Source organism: Lissotriton helveticus, chromosome 1_1, assembly GCF_964261635.1.
Source record: "Lissotriton helveticus chromosome 1_1, aLisHel1.1, whole genome shotgun sequence".
Classification (NCBI taxonomy): domain Eukaryota; kingdom Metazoa; phylum Chordata; class Amphibia; order Caudata; family Salamandridae; genus Lissotriton; species Lissotriton helveticus.
Genome location: NC_136057.1, coordinates 1,754,981,417 through 1,755,007,597, shown reverse-complemented (window position 1 = coordinate 1,755,007,597; position 26,181 = coordinate 1,754,981,417).

Here is a 26,181-nt window from a genome sequence, read left to right as displayed (position 1 = left end):
TGCAATCGTTGCTTCCTGCTCGATTTCCGCATTCAACATTTCTACATATTTGAGAAAAACAGGACATTCTATGGTCTCCTTGGCGGCATTGAAAGAGTCTTCGTAACAGAGGAAATCTCCAAGCAGTTCCTCTTCTGCACGCCAAGGCTTGAAAAGTTGCAAAAGTGCTAAATAGAAAAACTCTTTTTTTTCAGGAGATTCGCCACTCAATTTTCGATGGTTTACCAAGTGGCTTTTTCTTTGCTTGACGAGACATCCCTCACTTCCAATAACAGCATACACTCCTTTATCAATATCTTCTTTGATGTTCCTCTTGAATATGTAATTTTGTAGAACCTCATACAGACAAACATTCTCGAGGTGTCTGCTTCTATTTGGATAATATGTATCCAACATGTTGGTCTTCAAAATATCAGTACTGTTTGGCTCCTTTTCCGCCAAATACTCAATTTCCCGCACAGGTTTCAGAACTCGATTACGCGTTGCAGCAAGACCAAGACTCGCCCAAACGATACTCCTGGATTTGGCATAGAGACTTGCTGAAGACAACCGGTCAGAACATTCGTAAGCTCCGATTTCTCGATGTGACAACATCTTCAGACTGAAACTGTACAACTTCTTACTGAGGCTCTTTTCATGGGAAATGTCCTCCCACATATCCTTCAATTCTGTCTTTTCTTTTTTGGTGATATAAGATGTCACATACCGAGCCACAGCCATACAGTTATCAGCCACGAACTGTATATCCATGTTAGCATTCCACATGGACAAAATCACTGGGTTGTAGTCGTTGATATACTTGGACTCTTCGTTCCTTTTCAAATTGTATGTGTTTTTAGGTGATTTCTTCATCACATTATGTCGCAGCGAAGACATCAAACTGTTCACTCTTCCTTTAGAAATCACCGGTCGTGGAAAGGCGAAACGACATTTGGTGTAGAACTTGTCCTTGTTTCTGAATTTACGACGACAGTACTTTCCGCAACGATGGCTTTGGAAGCGTAGAACTTGTTCTCTTAGGCTTTTGTCCTCCTTTGCGTTTGGAACAGCACATGTAGAATACTGTTCTATGAAACTCATCACTAAGTCTTCTGGATCTGTTCCAAATTTAGGTGCATCCTTGATCCACAGCAGCATATGTATATGAGGAGCACCTCTTGCTTGGTACTCCTTTCTCCAGAAGAAATCCAACACCTCTCCAAGAGGTGGATTTCTCTTGTTCATGATGAAAGACATCATAGCTTCAAATCTATGATTGAAGTACCTGCATACATTCACTGGATCCAAAGAGCACAGTTCTCCGGGTGTCTGGAATTCGATATTTTCAATGTTTCCATTTGCCTCTCGTAGAAATTCAAGTAAGTCTTCCCAGCCATACTCGGCACAGCTGAGAGTGAGGAACCATGTGGGAGTTCCTAAGTTCCTCAGCATACATTTTAAATCACCATGACGACGGTACCAGTACTCATTAGTACCACGCTGACACGCCATGAGATTAATCAGGTGAGAATCCAAAATACTGTCTTGCACATTGACTTTATCCATAAAGTCACTTGCCGAGATGTTTTGCATCTGTATACCACTTTTCAAGATGTGGTTCACTGCATATGACAGTCCAGACAGATCGCTTTCAAACAGGAGATGAAACAAATAGGGAATGCATTGTCGAAACCTAGGATCTTCTGCATACAATCGTAAAGTCCGGTATTCAGAAGCAGGAATTTGATGAGGTCGCTCATCATATCTTCCTCCTTGACCTGTTGGAAATAGCTGTGGGAAACACCGAGCTTCCAAACTTTCCTCCCAAACACTAATGGGACTCCCTTTGGCTTGTTTCATTTGAAACAACTCAATAGTATTCCCCATGACTTCCTTGGAATGCAAAGGATGAACACTATAATGTTCATATATTTCTTCACTTTTAGAGGGTTCTACTTTCTCAATTTGACCAGCACACAAATTGCTATCCTCTTCTTCACTTACTTCCTCTTCTGCAACATATACATTCTTATAGTACTTATTGTTTTTTTTCAAATACAATGTTGCCTTTTTGACTTTCCTAACATCCACTAAATCTTGCCATATTTTCTAACTCTTTGTCGGAACCCCATTAACTAAGATAACCAGAGGTTCCTCTTCCACTTTTTCTACTCCAATTGTATTAATGTTTTTCTTCAAATCTAGAGGCAAATAAACAACTCTTCCCTTTAATCCTCTCTGTAAATCTGATGGAGGCAATTTCCCTGTCTTTGGCTCCATTCTTACAATAGCCTGAAAGGGATGGATACTTTGAATCAAAATAGATTCATAAGTATTTAAATCCTTCAATTCAGAAGGAATCTCAACCAATTCCAGATTATTATGAACCGCGCTAGCAGGCATCCGGTTTTGATTTAATTTGTTACAACAATAAGTACACACACGTTGATCCAATCCCAAATCAAAACAATTTTCTACCATCAAGTATGTTGCGAAATCCTTCCATTCACAATTATTTTCCCTTTCACTTTTTGCATATAAATCCACTAACTTAGTCTGATTCTTATAATAAGTGCGTCGACAACACACACAAGTGAAATTAGGCCTCTCACTTGATTTCACCTGAAATGTGGCAATTTCCTTCTGAAAATTATCTGTACTGGAAACCTGTACACTATCTTCCACATTACCCTCTTCTTCTGGGTCAATTTCAACATTCTCCTCTTTACTTCCAAAGTAACAAAACTCAATTTCTTCACAAATATTCTTCACATCTATTTCAGAACCATGCAAAAGAGCAGTGCATAATTGTTTAAGCATAACTGCTGGACTCTTAGCATAATACAACATTCTAACTAATTTCCTCACTTTATTATGATGCACTGCTAGCATCCTGAAATGATGAAAAACACTCTGGCATACTCTCCTGGAAAGACAAGCCAGTGAATGACCATGCAAACCTGTCACTTCTCTCACTCTGCAAGGATCTAATTCTTGCAACAACTTCATTTTCTGCTTCAAACTTTTCTTATTAAATGTCCGTACAAAATCACAAAGCAAATTGATGGAATCCTGTCGCACACTGCAAATACTACTACACTTCCAGGTGTACACAGGTCCCTTAGGACGTCTTCCTAAAACCTCATTACCTAACACCTCTTCTGCCTCTGTTGTCACAAGTTTTTCTTTTTCAACTGGACAACCATCTTTCACCTCATAAGCTCGACCACTGGTGTCAACTGCATGCACCAAATCATTATCCTGGAAATAACTCTCCTCATTAAAAAATGCCTCACAACTTGAACTATGCATCCATTCTCCTGAAAAAACTTCACAAAAATTACTACAATTAACTGTTCTCTTCCATCTACTATTTGTTTTGAAATCATAAATTGCCTTGTTTAGCTTCCTAATTCTATTGATTATCAAAATAAATAACTTTCGCTTAATTTCAAGTGCCTGATCAATAACTTTCTCAATTTTTTTTTTCTCTTATAAAAAACCACTTTCTGCTGACCTTTCTTAATATTTTTTAACAAATTGCCAATTATCCTGTTGCGGAACATTCGTCTACGAATGTCCCTAAACTGATTTTTCCTTCTACTACCATGCACAGAGTTATCTCCTGCTCTAGCAGTAACATTTTTGATTGGCCTTCCCTTTCCGTTTAAATTGCTTCTCTTTTTCTGGACTAAAGCATTTTCTGTAGTACTACTTTTTTTTCTACAAATGTTTCTTATGAATGATTTCTTTATCTTACCCGGACCTTTCTTGGTGACTTGACAAGTTTTTATTGTAGAGGTCTGCTGCAATAATTTTTTAAGCTGCTGTCTTTGATGTTTGGTAGCCTTTCGCCTTCTGTCCTTCGAAGGCATTCTTTAATTTTGAAATGATCTGCAGTTGAATCTGTGGTAAAATATAATAAAAAATGTTATTAACCACTATTAGCAAACAGTAAATCAATAACAGTCATCAAAAATTTAACACACTACTTTTTTTTTTACATAGAATAATTTTTAGTGCATTGGCAAATTTAGAAATCACAAATAGTAGCAAAGAAATGGAATGCTTCTACATTTTATCTGTGCTGTTTTATATGTGAATCTGATCTAATTTTATGAGCATATTTTACTATTTCATTAAAGACACTACACATAACCTGTTTTTGAAGTTGTGTTTAATTTTAAATGAAACGGTTTACATTTTTACTTTTCATTTCAAGTAAATTTTAAAAATAAATGTTTATAGTTCCATAGGCTCAAGCAGGTCAGCTTCCCACCCTATGTCATACAATTCTGACAAATCGGCATCCTCATCATGTTCTTCATCATCCTCAGGATTTAAATTATCCAAGGGATCTACTTCCACTGACGTTTCAATTACAAGTTCAATGATAAGGTCGAGATCAACTGATTGCTCATTATCACTCATGGTTGATGTTGTCGTTATCTTTAAAGAAAGAGAACAACAATGAGATGTTGCAGAGTAAGAGACACATCTCAGAGATTATAATAGTAAAATTGTTTAACAAGAGTAACATTTTGCAGCTATTATTTAGCCATGTCCAGCGATGCTGAGGAGGTGAGGCCTATGTCCAAGTTTTCAGTGAACAGGACTCATCTCTTCTTAACCTTGGATAAGCCTCACCGACTCTGTGTCCCCTGCTCATACTTAAATGTAAAGGGGCAGATTTATGTTAACTGGCGCATCCCCACGGATGCACCAGTTAATGTGCACCGCTGCTCTGCCACCCATGGTGTGCCGCATTTACAATGTGGAGCACCATTGAGCAAAAACAGCACAGATGCGTCACGCATCTGTGCTGCAAAAGCAGCACATTGCAGGAATCACGTTGTAAGCGCGACATGTCTACTGCAATGCACAGGACGAAGCCTCACATTGCATGGTGCATCACTCCTTATGCCTGTTTCAAACAGGCGTAAGGATTTGATTCAGCAATGCTATAAAGCTGACTCAGTGAAATCTTCTAAATTTCACTGTGTTAGTTTTACAGGGCTTTCATGCAAATAAATGCATACCCTGCAACAAAACACCTATATGAAAACTGACGCAGGTTTCATGTGGCACAGGACTTTACAGCATGACACATCTGCCTAGATGCATCAAGTTGTAAATATGTCACAACATAGCAAATCTTTTGCACCGCCGCTGCGTCACAAAAGTGACGCACAGCGGCGCAAAAGAGGCATACACCTATCATAAATCTGTCCCTAACATTTTAAATGATTGATTCAGGATGATGATAAGGTGTGGCCTATCCAGAGGTTTGTTTGAGGTGAGGCCTACTCAGGGTTGCAGATGAAATTTAGGCTTGTTGAAGAATACAGAGGAGATAATACATGTCCAGGCCTACCAATGAAGTGAGTCATGTCCACTTCACTCTTGAACAAAGGCCAGACCTCTTCTGTGTCCGTGGACAGGCCTAAAGCTCATCTGCACAATGTCATTCGTAAAGTTAGAAAACACAGGTGATGTAATTGAAAAATGTGGAGTTTCTTTTCCTCATTTCACAATCACATCACGTGTGTTTCCTTTGCTTAGGTATCTCATAGTGCAGATGGAGTCTAGCATATCAAAGAGTACACAGAAGTTCAGCAGTGTATACAACAATTTTGACATTTACAGAAGATTCAGCTTCTTATCTTGTTGGAGATGAAGTGAGGCCTGTCTTGCAACATGGTGCATCTTTTGCATCACTGCTGCATCGGTTTCATGTGGCACGGGACTTTACAGCATGACACATCTGCCTAGATGCATCAAGTTGTAAATATGTCGCCACATAGCAAATCTTTTGCACCGCCGCTGCGTCACAAAAGTGACGCACAGTGACGCAAAAGAGGCATACACCTATCATAAATCTGTCCCTAACATTTTAAATGATTGATTCAGGATGACGATAAGGTGTGGCCTATCCAGAGGTTTGTTTAAGGTGAGGCCTACTCTGGGTTTTAGATGAAATTTACGCTTGTTGAAGAGTACAGAGGAGATAATACATGTGAAGGCCTACCAATGAAATAAGTCATGTCCACTTCACTCTTGAACAAACGCCAGACCTCTTCTGTGTCCGTGGACAGGCCTAAACCTCATCTGCACAATGTCATTCGTAAACTTAGGAAACACAGGTGATGTAATTGAAAAATGTGGAGTTTCTTTTCCTCATTTCACAATCATATCACCTGTGTTTCCTTTGCTTAGGTATCTCATAGTGCAGATGGAGTCTAGCATATCAAAGAGTACACAGAAGTTCAGCAGTGTATACAACAATTTTGACATTTACAGAAGATTCAGCTTCTTATCTTGTTGGAGATGAAGTGAGGCCTGTCTTGCAACATGGTGCATCTTTTGCATCACTGCTGCATCGGTTTCATGTGGCACGGGACTTTACAGCATGACACATCTGCCTAGATTCATCAAGTTGTAAATATGTCGCCACATAGCAAATCTTTTGCACCGCCGCTGCGTCACAAAAGTGACGCACAGTGACGCAAAAGAGGCATACACCTATCATAAATCTGTCCCTAACATTTTAAATGATTGATTCAGAATGACGATAAGGTGTGGCCTATCCAGAGGTTTGTTTAAGGTGAGGCCTACTCAGGGTTGCAGATGAAATTTACGCTTGTTGAAGAGTACAGAGGAGATAATACATGTGAAGGCCTACCAATGAAATAAGTCATGTCCACTTCACTCTTGAACAAAGGCCAGACCTCTTCTGTGTCCGTGGACAGGCCTAAACCTCACCTGCACAATGTCATTCGTAAACTTAGGAAACACAGGTGATGTAATTGAAAAATGTGGAGTTTCTTTTCCTCATTTCACAATCACATCACGTGTGTTTCCTTTGCTTAGGTATCTCATAGTGCAGATGGAGTCTAGCATATCAAAGAGTACACAGAAGTTCAGCAGTGTATACAACAATTTTGACATTTACAGAAGATTCAGCTTCTTATCTTGTTGGAGATGAAGTGAGGCCTGTCTTGCAACATGGTGCATCTTTTGCATCACTGCTGCATCGGTTTCATGTGGCACGGGACTTTACAGCATGACACATCTGCCTAGATGCATCAAGTTGTAAATATGTCGCCACATAGCAAATCTTTTGCACCGCCGCTGCGTCACAAAAGTGACGCACAGTGACGCAAAAGAGGCATACACCTATCATAAATCTGTCCCTAACATTTTAAATGATTGATTCAGGATGACGATAAGGTGTGGCCTATCCAGAGGTTTGTTTAAGGTGAGGCCTACTCTGGGTTTTAGATGAAATTTACGCTTGTTGAAGAGTACAGAGGAGATAATACATGTGAAGGCCTACCAATGAAATAAGTCATGTCCACTTCACTCTTGAACAAACGCCAGACCTCTTCTGTGTCCGTGGACAGGCCTAAACCTCATCTGCACAATGTCATTCGTAAACTTAGGAAACACAGGTGATGTAATTGAAAAATGTGGAGTTTCTTTTCCTCATTTCACAATCATATCACCTGTGTTTCCTTTGCTTAGGTATCTCATAGTGCAGATGGAGTCTAGCATATCAAAGAGTACACAGAAGTTCAGCAGTGTATACAACAATTTTGACATTTACAGAAGATTCAGCTTCTTATCTTGTTGGAGATGAAGTGAGGCCTGTCTTGCAACATGGTGCATCTTTTGCATCACTGCTGCATCGGTTTCATGTGGCACGGGACTTTACAGCATGACACATCTGCCTAGATTCATCAAGTTGTAAATATGTCGCCACATAGCAAATCTTTTGCACCGCCGCTGCGTCACAAAAGTGACGCACAGTGACGCAAAAGAGGCATACACCTATCATAAATCTGTCCCTAACATTTTAAATGATTGATTCAGAATGACGATAAGGTGTGGCCTATCCAGAGGTTTGTTTAAGGTGAGGCCTACTCAGGGTTGCAGATGAAATTTACGCTTGTTGAAGAGTACAGAGGAGATAATACATGTGAAGGCCTACCAATGAAATAAGTCATGTCCACTTCACTCTTGAACAAAGGCCAGACCTCTTCTGTGTCCGTGGACAGGCCTAAACCTCACCTGCACAATGTCATTCGTAAACTTAGGAAACACAGGTGATGTAATTGAAAAATGTGGAGTTTCTTTTCCTCATTTCACAATCACATCACCTGTGTTTCCTTTGCTTAGGTATCTCATAGTGCAGATGGAGTCTAGCATATCAAAGAGTACACAGAAGTTCAGCAGTGTATACAACAATTTTGACATTTACAGAAGATTCAGCTTCTTATCTTGTTGGAGATGAAGTGAGGCCTGTCTTGCAACATGGTGCATCTTTTGCATCACTGCTGCATCGGTTTCATGTGGCACGGGACTTTACAGTATGACACATCTGCCTAGATGCATCAAGTTGTAAATATGTCGCCACATAGCAAATCTTTTGCACCGCCGCTGCGTCTCAAAAGTGACGCACAGTGACGCAAAAGAGGCATACACCTATCATAAATCTGTCCCTAACATTTTAAATGATTGATTCAGGATGACGATAAGGTATGGCCTATCCAGAGGTTTGTTTAAGGTGAGGCCTACTCAGGGTTGCAGATGAAATGTACGCTTGTTGAAGAGTACAGAGGAGATAATACATGTGAAGGCCTACCAATGAAGTAAGTCATGTCCACTTCACTCTTGAACAAAGGCCAGACCTCTTCTGTGTCCGTGGACAGGCCTAAACCTCATCTGCACAATGTCATTCGTAAACTTAGGAAATACAGGTGATGTAATTGAAAAATGTGGAGTTTCTTTTCCTCATTTCACAATCACATCACCTGTGTTTCCTTTGCTTAGGTATCTCATAGTGCAGATGGAGTCTAGCATATCAAAGACTACGCAGAAGGTGAGAACTGTATGGAACATGGCTATGTAAGTCAAATAATCAAAATCTAAATTTGCCAAGCACACATGGGGGTGTATTTACAAGGACCTTCCACCACGGGGAAATGTCTTTAATTAAAATGGGAAAAATAACATCAAAGGGACTCAAATGCCTTTTAAATATACCCCAAGCAACCTATGAAACTCTAGCACTACATATCAAGAAACCTAATTGATTTCAAAAATCGTTTTTAAACACATCATCTAAATCAATTATATACCTACATTCAAGGGGAAATGATTTAAAATGGCCTAAGACACATGAAAGCGTTTTTTTAAGGCCCTTGCACCATTTTTGGGTCGCTTTTAACATGGCTATGTTAGTCAAAGAATTAAAATCTAAATTTGCCAAGCACAGATGGGGGCATATTTACAAGGAACTTGCACCACGGGGAAAGGTCTTAAATTAAAATGGGAAAAATAACATCAGAGAGACTCAAATGCCTTATAAATATGCCCCAAGCAACCTATGAAACTCTAGCACTACATATCCAGAAACTTAATTGATGTCAAAAAACGTTTTAAAACACATCATCTAAATCAATTATATACCTACATTCATCGGGAAGTGACTTAAAATGCCCTAAGACACATGAAAGCATTTTTTTTAAGCCCTTGCTCCATTTTTGGATCACTTTTAACATGGCTATGTAAGTCAAATAATCAAGATCTAAATTTGCCAAGCACAGATGGGGGCGTATTTACAAGGACCTTGCACCACAGGGAAAGGTCTTAAATTAAAATGGGAAAAATAACATCAGAGAGACTCAAAGGCCTTATAAATATGCCCCAAGCAACCTATGAAGCTCTAGCAGTACATATCAAGAAACCTAATTGTTTTCAAAAATCATTTTTAAACACATCATCTAAATCAATTATATACCTACATTCAAGGGGAAATGACTTAAAATGGCCTAAGACACATGAAAGCGTTTTTTTTAAGGCCCTTGCAACATTTTTGATTCACTTTTAACATGGCTATGTTAGTCAAAGAATTAAAATCTAAATTTGCCAAGCACAGATGGGGGCATATTTACAAGGACCTTGCACCACGGGGAAAGGTCTTAAATTAAAATGGGAAAAATTACATCAAAGAAACTCAAAAGCCTTGAAAATATGCCCCAAGCAACCTATGAAACTCTAGCAGTACATATCAAGAAACCTAATTGATTTCAAAAAACGTTTTTAAACACATCTTGTAAAGCAATTATATTCATACATTCATGGGGAAGTGAGTTAAAATACCCTAAGACACATGAAAGCATTTTTGTAAGACCCTTGCACTATTTTTGCGTCACTTTTAACATGGCTATGTAACACAAAGACACAAAATCTATTTGTAAAACACTTGACACAAAGCAACATTTTAAATACACAACTTTCTTCATAATTTTCTCCCTAAACCATACTATTCTCTATCTAAATTAAATGAATCTTTTCTCACCTTAGCAAATACTTTATGAGTTTCAAAACAGTCTCAGAAACACACCAATTTGTCTTTAGCAGAGCAAAAGGTATGCACTCCAGAGTCTGCAGCCATAAAAAGCATAGAAAAGCTGTAATTCATCACACATATCTCTCATGTCACCCAATCAAAACTCTTCCCTCACTTTTTTCAAATCAACACCCTTCCCCCCTCTGCCCTTTCTGCCTTTTTTGCATAGCAACCACCTCCTGAAAGAGCTCTGATGTTTGCTAGTTCACACAACAATGTTTCAATTGCACTCTGAACTTTCAGTACACCTGCATATCCAGTGCAATCTTTCATAAAATGATTTTTTCTTGACCATTCAAATTACATCTTTCAAAGAACTCATCCATGCACCCTAACTTTCTGTTTTCAGCAATCAAAATCCACCAATCACTGCTACTACTTCATTAACACAGAAACTCCACAGTTTTTTTCATTTTAAACTCTTATTTTTTCAACTGCCATTTCATTGCCACACTTCATCTGACTGCAGCAGAACCTCCTCTCACCATGTTTTCTGTCTGGATTGTTGGACATAGTTACATCTACTGGGCTCAAAGGTATGCTGATAGAAATTTACCTAACCTCAATTTACAAAATGTGGAAATCAAGTGGATTGCCCACAGAGGATTAAAATGTCACCAATTGATACCATTGGTGAAAACCTTTTTGCATTTGCCAAAACCTGACCTGTTAATTGTGCACTGTGGAGGTAATGACTTGGGCACTTTGACTGGGGTAGGTCTGGAAATGCTTTTAAAGGACACCTTTGAGCAATTGATGGCACTTTTTCCTCAAACTGCCTTGGTATATTCAAATATATGCCAAATACAGAAATGGAGGTGGTCGAACCAATTTTGTCCACAAATTGAGAAATCGAGGAAGCATGTAAATAAGTCTGTTTCAGCTTACATGAGAGACCATGGAATGGGCTCCATGTACAACAATAACTTGCGTTACTACATGCAAGATATCTACAGAGCAGATGGAGTTCACTTCTCAGATGAGGGGAACAGAATTTTCATCCTCAATTTAAGACTGTTCATTGGTACCTACTTGTAAGTACCTACATCAGCCACAGGACCCAAAAGCTCTTTTCAGAGCTACCCTACATCTGATCACTCACAATTATTATTTTACTCTAACTTTTTTCACTAATTTTCACCAAAGTACGCTCCCCGGAGCGCTACCCGGTACGCGCACCGGACGCTAACCGCGTGAAAATTTGAAAAAAAAATGGGTTTTTTTCGCACATATGGGCCTCCTCAGCCACCCTCAGAAAACCTAGAGGGTCAGGATACGTCCATTGTGCCCCCTTCTACCCATTCTGAACATTATTTGCCCTCCATCTTGTATCTTAATTCGACCGAAACACAAAATGGTGGACTCCCGTAACGCTGCCGGTTCGCGTACCGGGGCGCTCACCGGGAAGCGCTCCATTAAAAAAGGTGGGAAAGTAATTTACAGAAAAAACCCTGGAGAAAATGTCACCAAATATAGATTAACTCATACTACATACCAATCCCTACCATTTTCACAAATTTGGTTGGAATACCATTTAGCCATTTAGCCTGTAGACCTCTCTAAATACCCTGAGGTAAATTACTTCACAAAACACCTCTGAAGTGTTGGAATTGACAACCAATTAAAATGTTACTTTCATTTTCTACTTTTTTTACCTGACATTTGATTGGTTATATACCTGAATATATATAAAAACAGAGAGAAAAACACAGCCATTTTGACTACTACTTCCTGAACTACATTGCAAGATCATTTTCACTCACAACTTAAACTTGTTTTTAAAAGGTAAGATATTATTTTATAAATTTGAAAACATTTTCAGATAGTTATATACTATCCCTCTGTAAGAGTTAGACATTGAGAAAGGCTTGTTTATTATAATTATGGATTGATTTAGGTTTCTGTGGTATAATTATGAATTTACATAGGCTTTTTCACAGGCACTTTTTAATAGTACTACTTCATGCCTCAAAAGTCCCTGTCTGAACTTAAACCCAACAGTGCCCTATCTCTACTGATATATTTATTTTTTATTCAAATTTCAGCACAAAAATGCAAGGAGAACAGAACGTTTCCTTTGAAATTGTCCTAGACATGAACAATGAGGAAATAATTGAACCCATTGACTTGGAATTCATGGATGAATCACGAGACCATGAACTTCTACAATGTGTAGAATCTGTGGATTATTTACTTCATTATGATGACGGTCAAATGTGGGAAGTTATGTTCACTCAACAAGAGGACATATCGGACAGTCAAATGTTAGACGTTCTATTAAATTTTGAAAAACAATCCGAAAAATAAAATTATATTTAATATTAAAAAATTGTTTGAGTCTTTAATCATTTTTATATGTAATTCATAAACTAGTACCAAATTGATTATAATGTAAATTCATACTTATAGTATACTGTGCACAATTCCAAAAATACATTTATATTTAATAATCATTAATACTGCTACTTAAATAAAAAAATAAAAAAAACAACAAAAAGAACAATCAATAAACATACAATATTTCAAAATATCATAGTCTATCATTCTTTTTTCCTTATAGTACGCTCCCCGGACCGCTTCCCGGTGCGCGTACCGGGCGCTCCCCACGCGGGGCCCTTTTAAAGCCTCCACATCAAACCTAGGGGGTCAGGGAGGATCTACTATGCCCCCTTATGGTCATTTCCCCCTTTGTTTTGGCCTCCTCTTGTCTCTCGATCCTACCGAGAGACAAGATGGCGGCCGCTCCGGACTGTTTAGAATGTTGACAGACACCGGAGAGCCAATCAGCTTCGCTTCGCGAAGTTCCGTTACGCGTCAGGTACGCGAACTGGGGCACTGCCCGGAGTGCGCTTACAGATATATATATATTTTTTTGAACGTTAATTTCTCAAAATCCACTGGAGCACATATATTGAGACCTAGCAAAGGCACATCGGGCTACCAGTCCCTACAATTTTGCCAAGTTTTTTCTCGGCCCCCCCTTGACGACCCCCCCCCAAATTTTCAGTGGCTGCTCAGAAACAAAATGTTCCATTTTCCTGAAAATTTCAGCCAATTCCGTCCACAAACGCCAAAGTTATTAGACATAGAATTTTCAAAAATCCCATAGAGAAAAAATCCTAACTATATATACCTACTGGCGACCGCCAGTAGGTAATATATATATATATATATATATATATATATATATATATATATATATATATATATATATATTTATTACGTTTACATTTTAATCTGCTTCTGTACATGTCCAAATTTTATTTATTTATTTATTTTTTTGTCCTCATTTAAAGATAATATGCTTCCATAAAAAACAAGAAAGATGGTTCTTTTCTGACCCCTTCAAATGTCCGAAGGATGAACTTTTAATTACCGGTCTGGTTTCACCCCCACAGATGAGAAAGGATACTATATATCACCAGAGCCGCACCTTCAATCACTTCTTTAGGGTTTCAGAACCTCAAACTTGAAAAGGAAAGCGGCCCTTATATTCTTACTTACCAGTGAATGGCCCTTTTCAGACTAGTCCCCTGGACCATGTCTGAAGCATGTTATTTAATCATAGGACCCAGAAACACAAAGATCTGCTTAACAATTAAAGAAACATTAACCATAAACTAAATATTTAAAACCCAGTTCCTCATAATATATGTCGAGCTCCTATCTCAACCCACTTATCCCAGATTTCCCAATATTTGGTCTTTTTTGTAAAATTGCCTGCTTGATCCAGACGTGCTGTCCTCTGAATGGAATACATCCATTCATTATCTGTGGGAGGGCATGCTAATATCCATTTAATACATAATTCCCTTCGAGCTATGTCCATATTTTATGAATTATGAATTATTGATGTTATCATATTGAACACTTTTGTTATAGCCAGCTCATTACACAGCAGAAACCTATAGTATCCCCTTCTAATACAATATTTGTCAGGTAGCCTTTATAGGGTTCTGTCTTTGAGAACAATTTTATGATTCTGCGTCTCATTATCAATCAGTGCATATTTAGGTTGTCATTTAGGTTGTCACTCATAAGAGATGTCCACTCACACCCCCCACCTACAATCTAATCACATAGTTCTTCTCCAGATTCATTATTCCACTTCTTCAGCATAAAGTCCCTGTATGTCCATCAATTCATCTGCCACTTGTTGTCTACACACACCTCTGCGTTCCTTAGCCCTCAAAGCAGTTCCTTCTGTGATTGCCCTTCTCTCAATTTCTATCACCTGCTATGGGAGGGTCCTTCAGTGATTTACGGTGCTTTGCTATTGCTTGCTTTGCTATCAACTGTGCCAGATCAAAGAATCTGGAGCCCACCTGGGATTTCTTTGAGTGGGGGTATAAGCTCAATAAATACATTTTCACTCTATTTAGATGCTCCCTGTGAACAGTACTTTCCACATCCTTTATGATCTTCTATCAATGGTTTACAATGACTGGACAGGTCCAGACCATATGTATGAAACTATGCTACACACTAGTTCCCGGAGCCCGCTATAATATTTACCTGTGAGGTGTCAGTTATGTGGTTTGAAGATAATTAAGCATGTAAAGGAACCTAAACTTACTGCATACCTTAAGATGATACTCCAGGATTGCGCACCATTCTTTAACCAGCAACTCACTATCAAGTCCCCCATTTCCATGTTGTTTTGACTCTTGCCTTACTGTCCATGGTCATGGAGAGGATAGTTTTGCATTTGCATAATCAAGAGGTTAGCTTGTGCCCTCCCCTAAACATCAGGAGTGTCTGTAAGTCCACTATATCACTTATTAACAACAATGCCAATCCCAGTACACAGAACATCAGAAAACAAATATATATTACTATAGCGCTTATCAATGCTCGCTCACTGGGATGGCACAAACAAGATATCGCGGATTTTATCACTGACAGGAACATAGACATACTCTTTATTACAGAAACCTGGATGGACAGTGCGTCCGACCCAGATCTAGTTATCGCGGTCCCACCAGGTTTTAAGGTTTACCGTCAGGATTGGGAGCGCAAAAGAGGAAGCGGGCTGGCTATAATTGCCTGTGACGCCTTTAGGGTGAGGACCTTTTTGATCCTCTCACCTACTTGCGAAGCCATGCAATTTGCTATTAAACTGACCCCCTCACATAATTTTAAAGGGATGCTTCTGTACAGACCACCAGGAGCACGCTCTTGATTCCTTTCCAATATAAGTACTATGATGGAATCACTAGCAACCGAAGAGTCACTAACAGTCCTGGGTGATCTAAATTTCCATTAGAAAAATTAGATGACACCGAAACGCACTCCTTACTATCAGACATGGAAACCTTAGGGCTCCCTCAATTGGTCTCTTCCCCCACGCATGATGGGGGTCATACCCTGGATGGTATTTTCTCTAATTTAAAGGGTATGCATATAAAAGATATTCTCCCACTCCCATGGTCGGACCATCATGCCATAATTTGTACAATCACACCAAAGGGGGCCCCCTCTACTAACAGCTCTTTGCCCAGTCGTGAACCTCTCAAGGTCTGGAAGGACATAAACAACACAGAGTTAAAAGCCCTATTGGATAACACTCGGCCTATTTTATCCAAAGATTCTAATACAGCCACCAAGGAATATCAGGATTGGTTGAGTCATGCCATGAACTCACTAGTACCTCTTAAAACAGTAACCAGAAATAGGACGTCGCCTTCCGCGCCCTGGTTCACAGAAGACCTCAGGAAACAGAAACAACTCTGTAGGAACAGAGAGAGACATTGGAGGAAACTGTACAATCCAGATACTAAACTCCGCTACAAGGAGATGCTCTCTACCTATAAAAAATGATCTTAGAGGCTAAGAGGAAATATTTTAGTGACCAAATCGAGAAAGCCAAGAATTCTAACAAGCAACTCTATGACATAACTAAGCAACTTGCAGGGAATGCCCCCGACCTAACTCCCCCCCCCCTCAATCCTTTTGTGATGCGTTGGCAAACTTCTTCACCAAAGTGAATAACATATATCTAGCTTTTTCTGCTAAGACCGATGGTACTACACACTCTAGATGTATCACACCGCTAGATTTTTCATTCCCCCATTTCAAAGATCTTACGGAGTCTCAAACAATGGACATCATCACATCTATAAAAACAGGATCAGCCATGGACCCCTGCCCAGTCAAAAGTCTCGTCCCAGTTATGGACTCCCTGATAACAGTTATTACTCAAGTCTGTAACACTATGTTCAGATCAGGGACCTATCCAGATATATTAAAAAATACCCTCTTAAAACCACTTCAAAAAAAAACATAACTGGATAAGGGTGATCTAAAAAACTACCGCCCAATTGCCAGTCTGCCATTTTTGGCAAAGGTGGCTGAGAAAGCAATGAACCAACAGATTCGTGTGGTTAATAAAATGCAGACCATACAAAATGCTGCAGCAAGAGTGCTCTCCAGAACCTCAAAATACAAATCTACAGCAGAAACAATTCGGAACTTCCATTGGCTTACAATCAGAAACAGGATAACATTTAAATCCCTCTGTATCGTATATAAAACGCTACACAAGCAGGGACCTCAATTTCTCAAAGATCAGCTCACACTCTTTTGCCCCCCGAGACAACTTCGATCATCATCCATGTACGAACCAGTGGTGCCACGCACTAAAACTGTCTCCTGGGGAGATCGGTGGTTCATGGTCACGGCACCTAAATTGTGGAACACACTGCCACTGTCGATTAGGACAAGTCACTCCCCCTTGCTTTTCCGTAAAAGGCTAAAGACCTGGCTGTTTAACCAGTAACTCGGCCCTGAACCAGCAGTGGGGAATCCAGTATGAATTCTTAGCGCCGAGACGCCTACGGGCATTCGTTCGCGCTCAACAAATATCAAAAATAAATAAATAAATAAGACATAATGCTTGGGGGGTTCTGCTTGCACCATTGTGAGTTAGAGGTCATTAGTAGCATTTAATTTACAGGCCCTGGGTACATGCAGTATAAATTGTACTAGGGACTTACAAGTTAATTAAATGTGCCAATTGGGAGTAAGTCAATATTGCCATGTTAAAAGGAGGGAGCAAAGCACTTTAGCATTGGCTAGCAGTGGTGAAGTGAGCAGAGTCCTAAAAAGTCAACAAATATGGGTTAAGAAAAGAGGAGGGTGAAGGCAAGTCCAACAGAGGTTCTTCTGCTTTACTAAACTCATGGATCCCCAACTCTATTTAGAGTCTCAGGAAGTGCTGTATGGACCACTGTGGAACCTCCACTGGCTACTTTGGTTTAAACCTCCGATCTGACACTCCATCTGCCACAGGGCTGGCAGGTCACACTGATGATCAACCTACCATTTAAAGAGTAGAACGACCATCATTCAATTTAGCTGTTGGGTCTGCCATGCGATATAAAACAGTGAAGATATAGACTGGATATCACAAGCAATGTTAAAGCTCCCTGTGCATTGGGGACATTTGTGTTTTTACACTGAGAAAACAATTCCTGGTTTCAGAATTTATATTCTCAATACAAAAAAGTTTGCTGTGCGTTTGTTTAAACATGGTGCCCTCTTGGCAAACTTTCACTGATGTGAAGGTAGCTGTGGCAAATAGATCGGCGGAACTCTAAATAGGGCTTTGAAAAGCTGTCCCTTTATCAGAACAGAATTACAAATTCGAGTCTTTTTAAAACCAGAGTTTGGAGGCACTGAAAAATCCCCACTTTTCGAGATTAAAAGCACCAGACGTGTTACATCTCTAAATTCTCATCTTCACAGCAGTAAATTAAAGTTAGGCTGAACGTCAGAATTTGCAGCAATTTTACTACTGGACGTTTACACCAACAATATGGTGGCATTCTAATATTGGGTAGAATTTTGAGGGACGAAATAGTGTAGATTTACTATTCCTAACACCATCTCTACGTACCTTAAGGAAATATATATCGCCATGGTATATATATATGTGGAGTTAGGTATAGAAAGTCTATGCTTACTTATCTGGTGATCTTTTAATTTTTATATTCTGTCCTCAATATTCTGTCCCATGAATATTGTTGGTTCGATATTCATGGGGCACACAATTTGCAGCCTTCTTGGTGAGTATAAGGATGTCTAAGAGAAAGAGGTATGGAAATAATGGTGATTTATTACAGACTGGAGGATTCTTGTGTCATAAAAGTAGTAATAAACATCTAGGAGGCTGTCTCTATAGATTCATATATCTTCAGGGTTTGGCTTGGGGTACATCGGTTAGTATCTAGTTTGGCATGAACACAATAATTGGTTTTGAGAAAGTGATCTTGACGGTGGTATCAAAATGATATAGAGGGAGAAAAAAAGATGGCATCACCATATAAGTCGGTATTTCACTTGACTTCCAGGGTTGGAAAACAAGAGATCATGCAACAGGGATAATGATAAAGAGAAAGAATTGAGTAAATTCAGCAAGATCTTTCACACTCACAGACCATCCTTTACAAATTGTTTGCCTGCAGTGCTTGGTGACTACGCTAAATACATTTGTTCCTCCCATGTTACATCTGGCAGGATACTAAGGATGTGTTTAGTGTCTCTTATGTTAGAGGGGAGATTCTGTATCATAGGTTGGAGGAATAGATCAACATGCTACGCCAACCTCTCTGTCGGGCCCCCAATGCTGGACATTATGGGCCTTCCTGGCGGGAAAGGGAGATCCTTGTGAACTTTTGGTGGGGTGTACAAGCAAGTGTAGGTGGGTCTGAATACTTTAAGATAAAGGTACTCATCTTTGCCTAGCAATCTTTCCTCATAAATTCTTTTTGTTTTTTAAATGAGTTGGCATTGCACCATGATTTGTCGAGTTTGGGCAGTCACAAAATTGCACAATTGGGTAAAATTGGTGTTCACCTTGGTAGAAATGCTGGATTTACTGATTCCTTGCACATCATTATTATTTTTATAGCCCTGAAGAAGTCAAGTGGGTATTCCCCATGAAGAAACACGTGTTGGCTGGGCAAAATTGTTAGAACAAAAGAACACAAGAACATCAGAAGTGACTTTTGATTATTCGAAGAGTTTATTGAACCATGCTCTTTTATTGTGTATACTAATGAACACATTTGTACTAAACACTAGCAGCCCGTCCCGACGTTGTCAGGGTATGAAATAGAATGTGTGTAATGTGTGTATTCAGATACCGTCATTCGCGTGTTCCCCCGCTTGAGGCCCAGCTGCAGCCCTGGTTGATGTTAGCAGGCGCGTGTCCCCCCGCTTGAGGCCCAGCTGCAGCCCTGGTTCATGTTAGCATGCGCATGTAATTAGTGTAGTGATCCGCCGCCTGAGCCCGGCTACAGCCCTGGTTGAAGTTAGCAGTCGCGTGTAATTTCGTTTAATGAGAGCGTTAGCAGCCGCGGGTAAATCTGTTCAATTTGAGAGTTGAGTGACAGCGAGTAGGAGAGGCTGCAGTAATTGTCCCCGCAGATACGCTCATTCGCGTGTTCCCCCGCTTGAGGCCAAGCTGCAGCCCTGGTTGATGTTAGCAGTCGCGTGTAATTAGTGTAGTGATCCGCCGCCTGAGCCCGGCTACAGCCCTGGCTGATGTTAGCAGGCGCGTGTAATTTAGTTTAATGTGATAGTTCAGTAACAGCGCACATGAGAGGCTGCAGTAATTGTCCCCGCAGACACGCTCAGTCGTGTGTGCCTCCGCTTGAGGGCCAGCGGCGACCGTCTAACAATTAGAATTGTGTGAGTCTTGAATGATTGTTTCCCGCTGTTCTTATTTTTTTATGACCCACACTGACGCTCTTCGGCCCGAGTGCTTTTTAGACGCACCCAGGCCAAGCCACACACTGCGTTCGGCCATTTTAGAGGCACCCAGGCCAAGGCACACACTGCATTCGGCACCCCCAGTACGTGTGAGACAACGGGCAGTCCCCCAAGGGAGTCGAGCGAATGGTTACTTACCACGCTTCGAGGTGAACGCCTTTGTGACGCCCCCAGCACACGGCCACAGCAGACAATCTGATTAATGTACGACCCAGATGGCATGAAGTGCGGAACGTAGCACACGCCCCCAGCATTTGTCATGCCCCCAGCATGCCCCTTGATGCGGCGCAATTGCGTAATTGGCACTTCACATGGCATGAAGGGCGGACACACGCCCACAGCGCGGACACACGCCCACAGTGTTTTTCACTGCCCCAGCGTGTCACGCCCCCAGCGTGCCCCTTGATGCGGCGCAATTACGACTCACATGGCATGAAGGGCGGAACATACCACACGCCCCCAGCATTTGTCACGCCCCCAGAACACGCCCACAGCTGTTTGTCACGCCCGCAGCACACGCCCACAGCAGAACGCAGACACGCCCACAAGGGACTACTTTGCTGGCACGGTACTTATACCTTTTAAATGTATATGGTGGCCGTCTGCATAGCCTATGTCCTTCTGCTTCAATTGCCCTTTCCAACACTGTATTGGGTGTTATGATTGGTGCTGTGGTTACTGAGAGTATCCGCCTCTTAAAGGTTTGGGCTCTCTCTTTATAATATTAGTATGGATAAGTTGGAATGTGAATAGCGTGTGCGTAGACCAGTGTGTAGGCTAACTAATGTTGTTGCTTGATATTGATGTCTGAAACGAGGCAAGGCCACTCCCCCATGCTCTTTATTTAATTGTAAGGGCAAAAAATGTACATTGAGAGTTTAATATTCCACATAAAACTACAAAAAATTCACCAACTGCTTGGAAGTAGCCATAATTTTACCTTGATTTGCAAATTGACAAATAAACTAAAAATAACAGTAGAACTTACATTTAATAAGGGAGACTTATCCCAAAAAGTTTCAATTTTTTAAAATTAGCGCAAACTCAGCCCAAAGGTATTTGAGCACTTTACATGAGTGCTGGTTACATTACATAAGGTCACATCCATATTTTTTTAGACACAGGGACATTAAGTGATGTGCCCAGAATTACAAGATGCTGGCCTGTTGCTGAGACTTGAACCTGGTTCCATAGGATCAAAGTCAGCAGCTCTAGCCATAATGCCACATCCTCTCCCAGTTACAGGTAAAGGTGAAGATACACCTATTAAACATACACGTAGATAACACCACATATTTAGCAAGTGTCAAACCTTTTTTGAGAATAGAAATATAATGTAACTGTTACAGTTCCAATAAGCTTGATGAAGCAACTATTCCTACATATTGAAATGGCTGACTAGGGGAGGATTCTTGTCTTAATTGCTGTGGACGATCATTCACACCTGCATTGATATTATGATCACTGCCTTAGAATGAATAATTTTGTAGCCACCAAAATAAACTAATATATATTCTGTGCAATGACTGTTTGATATTTGCTTACTCCACATTCAAACATAACACAAAGAGGTTTCATTTTGAACCCCCTACAAGGGATGTATGGTTTAAAACATTGTTACATATCAAAAAAGTCAAGGGCTCTAAAAAGAGTGTAAATACTGTCAGTGACACCGGACACCATTGATGAGTGCCTGTGCTTGTTAATATTGTTCATATTTATTTGAATTATTAATACTTTTTGCTGCTGCATCCATACCCAAATTTTGAAGAATGGTTATAAACTGTTTGGGGAATTTGTATTTTGCAAGTATCTGAAATAAACGTATCCAATCAATCAGATCAAACACTTTCGTCACTTCGATTATTAATCAATAACCTGAATCAGATCATTTGTGTGTTGCTGGGATTTTAGGATCTGATTTAGAACTCCTTTAATGGGTTACTCTATCATAAAGGTGACGGATATCCCGTCCGATGAAATATAAATCCCATTACAATGAGCTTTATATTTCGGCAGAAGGGATAGCCGCCACTGTTCTGATGGAATAACCCATCTGACGAGTTCTAAATCAGGCCCTTAGTGGCAAAAACTTGATATGACCAACGTTAGATAATTGTTTGAGCAATGGAAATCATACGAGTCAAAGGAGCCTTAGTGAGAAGTTTGTAATTGGAGTTTAAAAAACGTATCAACCTATAGAAGTTGGGACTAGTTGATAGTTCATCTTTTTTCACCAAGCTGATCACTATGGCTTCAACGAATAATAAAGGAATTTGAAATTGTGATATGATTTGATTAAAAACTTCCATTAAAAATGGCACCAGCTCGGGGAAAAACTCTTTGTACAAATCCTATTGCTGCAGCATTCCTTGGCATGAGCCAATGCCGTGAGAATTTCCTCTATCTCTTTAGATGATACACAAGCCAAGAGCCTTTTTCTGGTCTGTATCACAGGTCTTCTGCTGGAAAGTTTTCTCATTGCATTTGTCTTGCGCAAAGAAGAAATCCCTTACAATTCTGTCTAGCTTGTGACAATGTCCTCTCATAAGGACTCAGTTTTGCTCATATTGTATTGCCACAAAATCAACATCCTTCTGCAATTCTCTAGTTTCAATTAGATGTTCTTTATAGAACTTAGACTTATATGTAACCACCCTACTTCTAAAACCTGCTTTGAATACTTCCCACACCGAAGAAATCTGGGCTGTATTTGTTTTAATTTCAAATAAATTAAATTATAAAGGGCCTTATCTCTTGATTCTATGCTTGGTATATGAGAAGTTGAAACCCTAAGGGGATAGGTCCATAAGAACGTGATTAAGGCTAGTCCAGACATTATCATTCATTGAGTCATCCATTTGACTATATTCCCCATTTCTTTGATTCTTCTCATTTATTGATTCTTTATGTATGTGATATTGTTTCTCTGTAATGTATTGATTTCTTTGTAGGATGTTTGATGTATCATTTGAACATTTTTGTTTTCTTGTTTTCATGTGTGTTAGAACTATGTATAATAGTGTAAATATTTGAATGTACAGTTTGTCTTTTTTCTGCTAATTTATGTGAAAGAAAAAATCTAAAAATCATAAAAATAATTGGCATTGAATAAGGTTGCCGGGGCGAGATGTAATAAACATTTTCTAACCCCCAAAGAAATGTTTTCTGTTTAAAGTAAGTGTGGTTTTTGCAAATTGTGTGTTGCATGGTATAGGAGAAGGGCTTTATCAAAGTGCCATCTAGGGAGGGACCTAGATAGAACATCTACCAATATGTGTAGCTTGACCACTGAGTGGTCAGAAATTACATTCAACATATGGAAGTCTTTTTTCTCCTTAAATAACAAAAAAGCAAAAAACATCAAGCTTTGACTCAGAGTTAAATTGTTTAGAAAAGCATGTATATTGTGAAAAGAAGGGAAAAACACAGCGCCATGGATAAATCACAATGTAATCTTCCAGGGTTGGAAAACAAGAGATCATGCAACAGAGATAATAATAAAGAGAAAGAATTGAGTAAATTTAGGAAGATCTTTCACACTCACAGACCATCCTTTACAAATTGGTTGCCTGCAGTGCTTGGTGACTACGCTAAATACATTTGTTCCTCCCATGTTACTTCTGGCAGGATACTAAGGATGTGTTTAGTGTCTCTTATGTTAGAGGGGAGATTCTGTATCATAGGTTGGAGGAATAGATCAACATGCTACGCCAACCTCTCTGTCGGGCCCACAATGCTGGACACTATGGGCATTCCTGGCGGGAAAGGTAGATCCTTGTGAACTTTTGGTGGGGTGTACGAGCAAGGGTAGGTGGGTCTGAATACTTTAAGATAAAGGTACTCATCTTTGCCTAGCAATCCTTCCTCATAATTTTTTTTTATTTTTTAAATGAGTTGGCATTGCACCATGATTTGTCGAGTTTGGGCAGTCACATAATTTGCACAATTGGGTAAAATTGGTGATCACCTTGGTAGAAATGCTGGATTGACTGATTCCTTGCATATCATTATTATTTTTATAGCCCTGAAGAAGTCAAGTTCGTATTCCCCATGAAGAAACACGTGTTGGCTGGGCAAAATTGTTAGAACAAAAGAACACAAGAACATTAGAAGTGACTTTTGATTATTCGAAGAGTTTATTGAACCATGCTCTTTTATTGTGTATACTAATGAACACATTTGTACTAAACACTAGCAGCCCGTCCCGACGTTGTCAGGGTATGAAATAGAATGTGTGTAATCTGTGTATTCGCATACGGTCGTTCGCGTGTTCCCCCGCTTGAGGCCCAGCTGCAGCCCTGGTTGATGTTATCAGGCGCGTGTCCCCCCGCTTGAGGCCCAGCTGCAGCCCTGGTTCATGTTAGCAGGCGCATGTAATTAGTGTAGTGATCCGCCGCCTGAGCCCGGCTACAGCCCTGGTTGAAGTTAGCAGTCGCGTGTAATTTCGTTTAATGAGAGCGTTAGCAGCCGCGGGTAAATCTGTTTAATTTGAGAGTTGAGTGACAGCGAGTAGGAGAGGCTGCAGTAATTGTCCCCGCAGATACGCTCATTCCCGTGTTCCCCCGCTTGAGGCCAAGCTGCAGCCCCGGTTGATGTTAGCAGTCGCGTGTAATTAGTGTAGTGATCCGCCGCCTGAGCCCGGCTACAGCCCTGGCTGATGGTAGCAGCCACGTGTAATTTAGTTTAATGTGATAGTTCAGTAACAGCGCGCAGGAGAGGCTGCAGTAATTGTCCCCGCAGACACGCTCAGTCGCGTGTGCCCTCGCTTGAGGGCCAGCGGCGACCGTCTAACAATTAGAATTGTGTGAGTCTTGAATGATTGTTTCCCGCTGTTCTTATGACCCACACTGACGCTCTTCGGCCCGAGTGCTTTTTAGACGCACCCAGGCCAAGCCACACACTGCGTTCGGCCATTTTAGATGCACCAAGGCCAAGGCACACACTGCATTCGGCACCCCCAGTACGTGTGAGACAAGGGGCAGTCCCCCAAGGGAGTTGAGGGAATGGTTACTTACCACGCATCGAGGTGAACGCCTTTGTGACGCCCCAGCACACGGCCACAGCAGACAATCTGATTATTGTACGACCCAGATGGCATGAAGTGGGTAACGTAGCCCCCCCCAGCGTTTGTCATGCCCCTAGCGTGCCCCTTGATGCGGCGCAATTGCGTAATTGGCGCTTCACATGACATGACGCCCACAGCATGGACACACGCCCACAGCGTTTGTCACGGCCCCCGCGTGTCACGCCCCCAGCATGCCCCTTGATGCGGCGCAATTACGACTCACATGGCATGAAGGGCGGAACATACCACACGCCCCTAGCATTTGTCACGTCCCCCAGAACACGCCCACAGCAGTTTGTCACACCCCCAGCAAATGCCCACAGCAGAACGCAGACACGCCCACAAGGGACTATTTTGCTGGCACGGTTCTTTTACCTTTTAAATGTATATGGTGGCCGTCTGCATAGCCTATGTCCTTCTGCTGCAACTGCCCTTTCCAACACTGTATTGGGTGTTGTGATTGGTGCTGTGGTTACTGAGATTATTCGCCTCTTAAAGGTTTGGGCTCTCTCTTTATAATATTAGTATGGATAAGTTGGAATGTGAATAGCGTGTGCGTAGACCAGTGTGTAGGCTAACTAATGTTGTTGCTTGATATTGATGTCTGAAACGAGGCAAGGCCACTCCCCCATGCTCTTTATTTAATTGTAAGGGCAAAAAATGTACATTGAGAGTTTAGTATTCCACATAAAACTACAAAAAATTCACCAACTGCTTGGAAGTAGCCATAATTTTACCTTGATTTGCAAATTGACAAAAAAACTAAAAATAACAGTAGAACTTACATTTAATAAGGGAGACTTATCCCAAAAAGTTTCAATTTTTTAAAATAGCGCAAACTCAGCCCAAAGGTATTTGAGCACTTTACATGAGTGCTGGTTACATTACATAAGGTCACATCCATATTTTTTTAGACACAGGGACATTAAGTGATTTGCCCAGAATT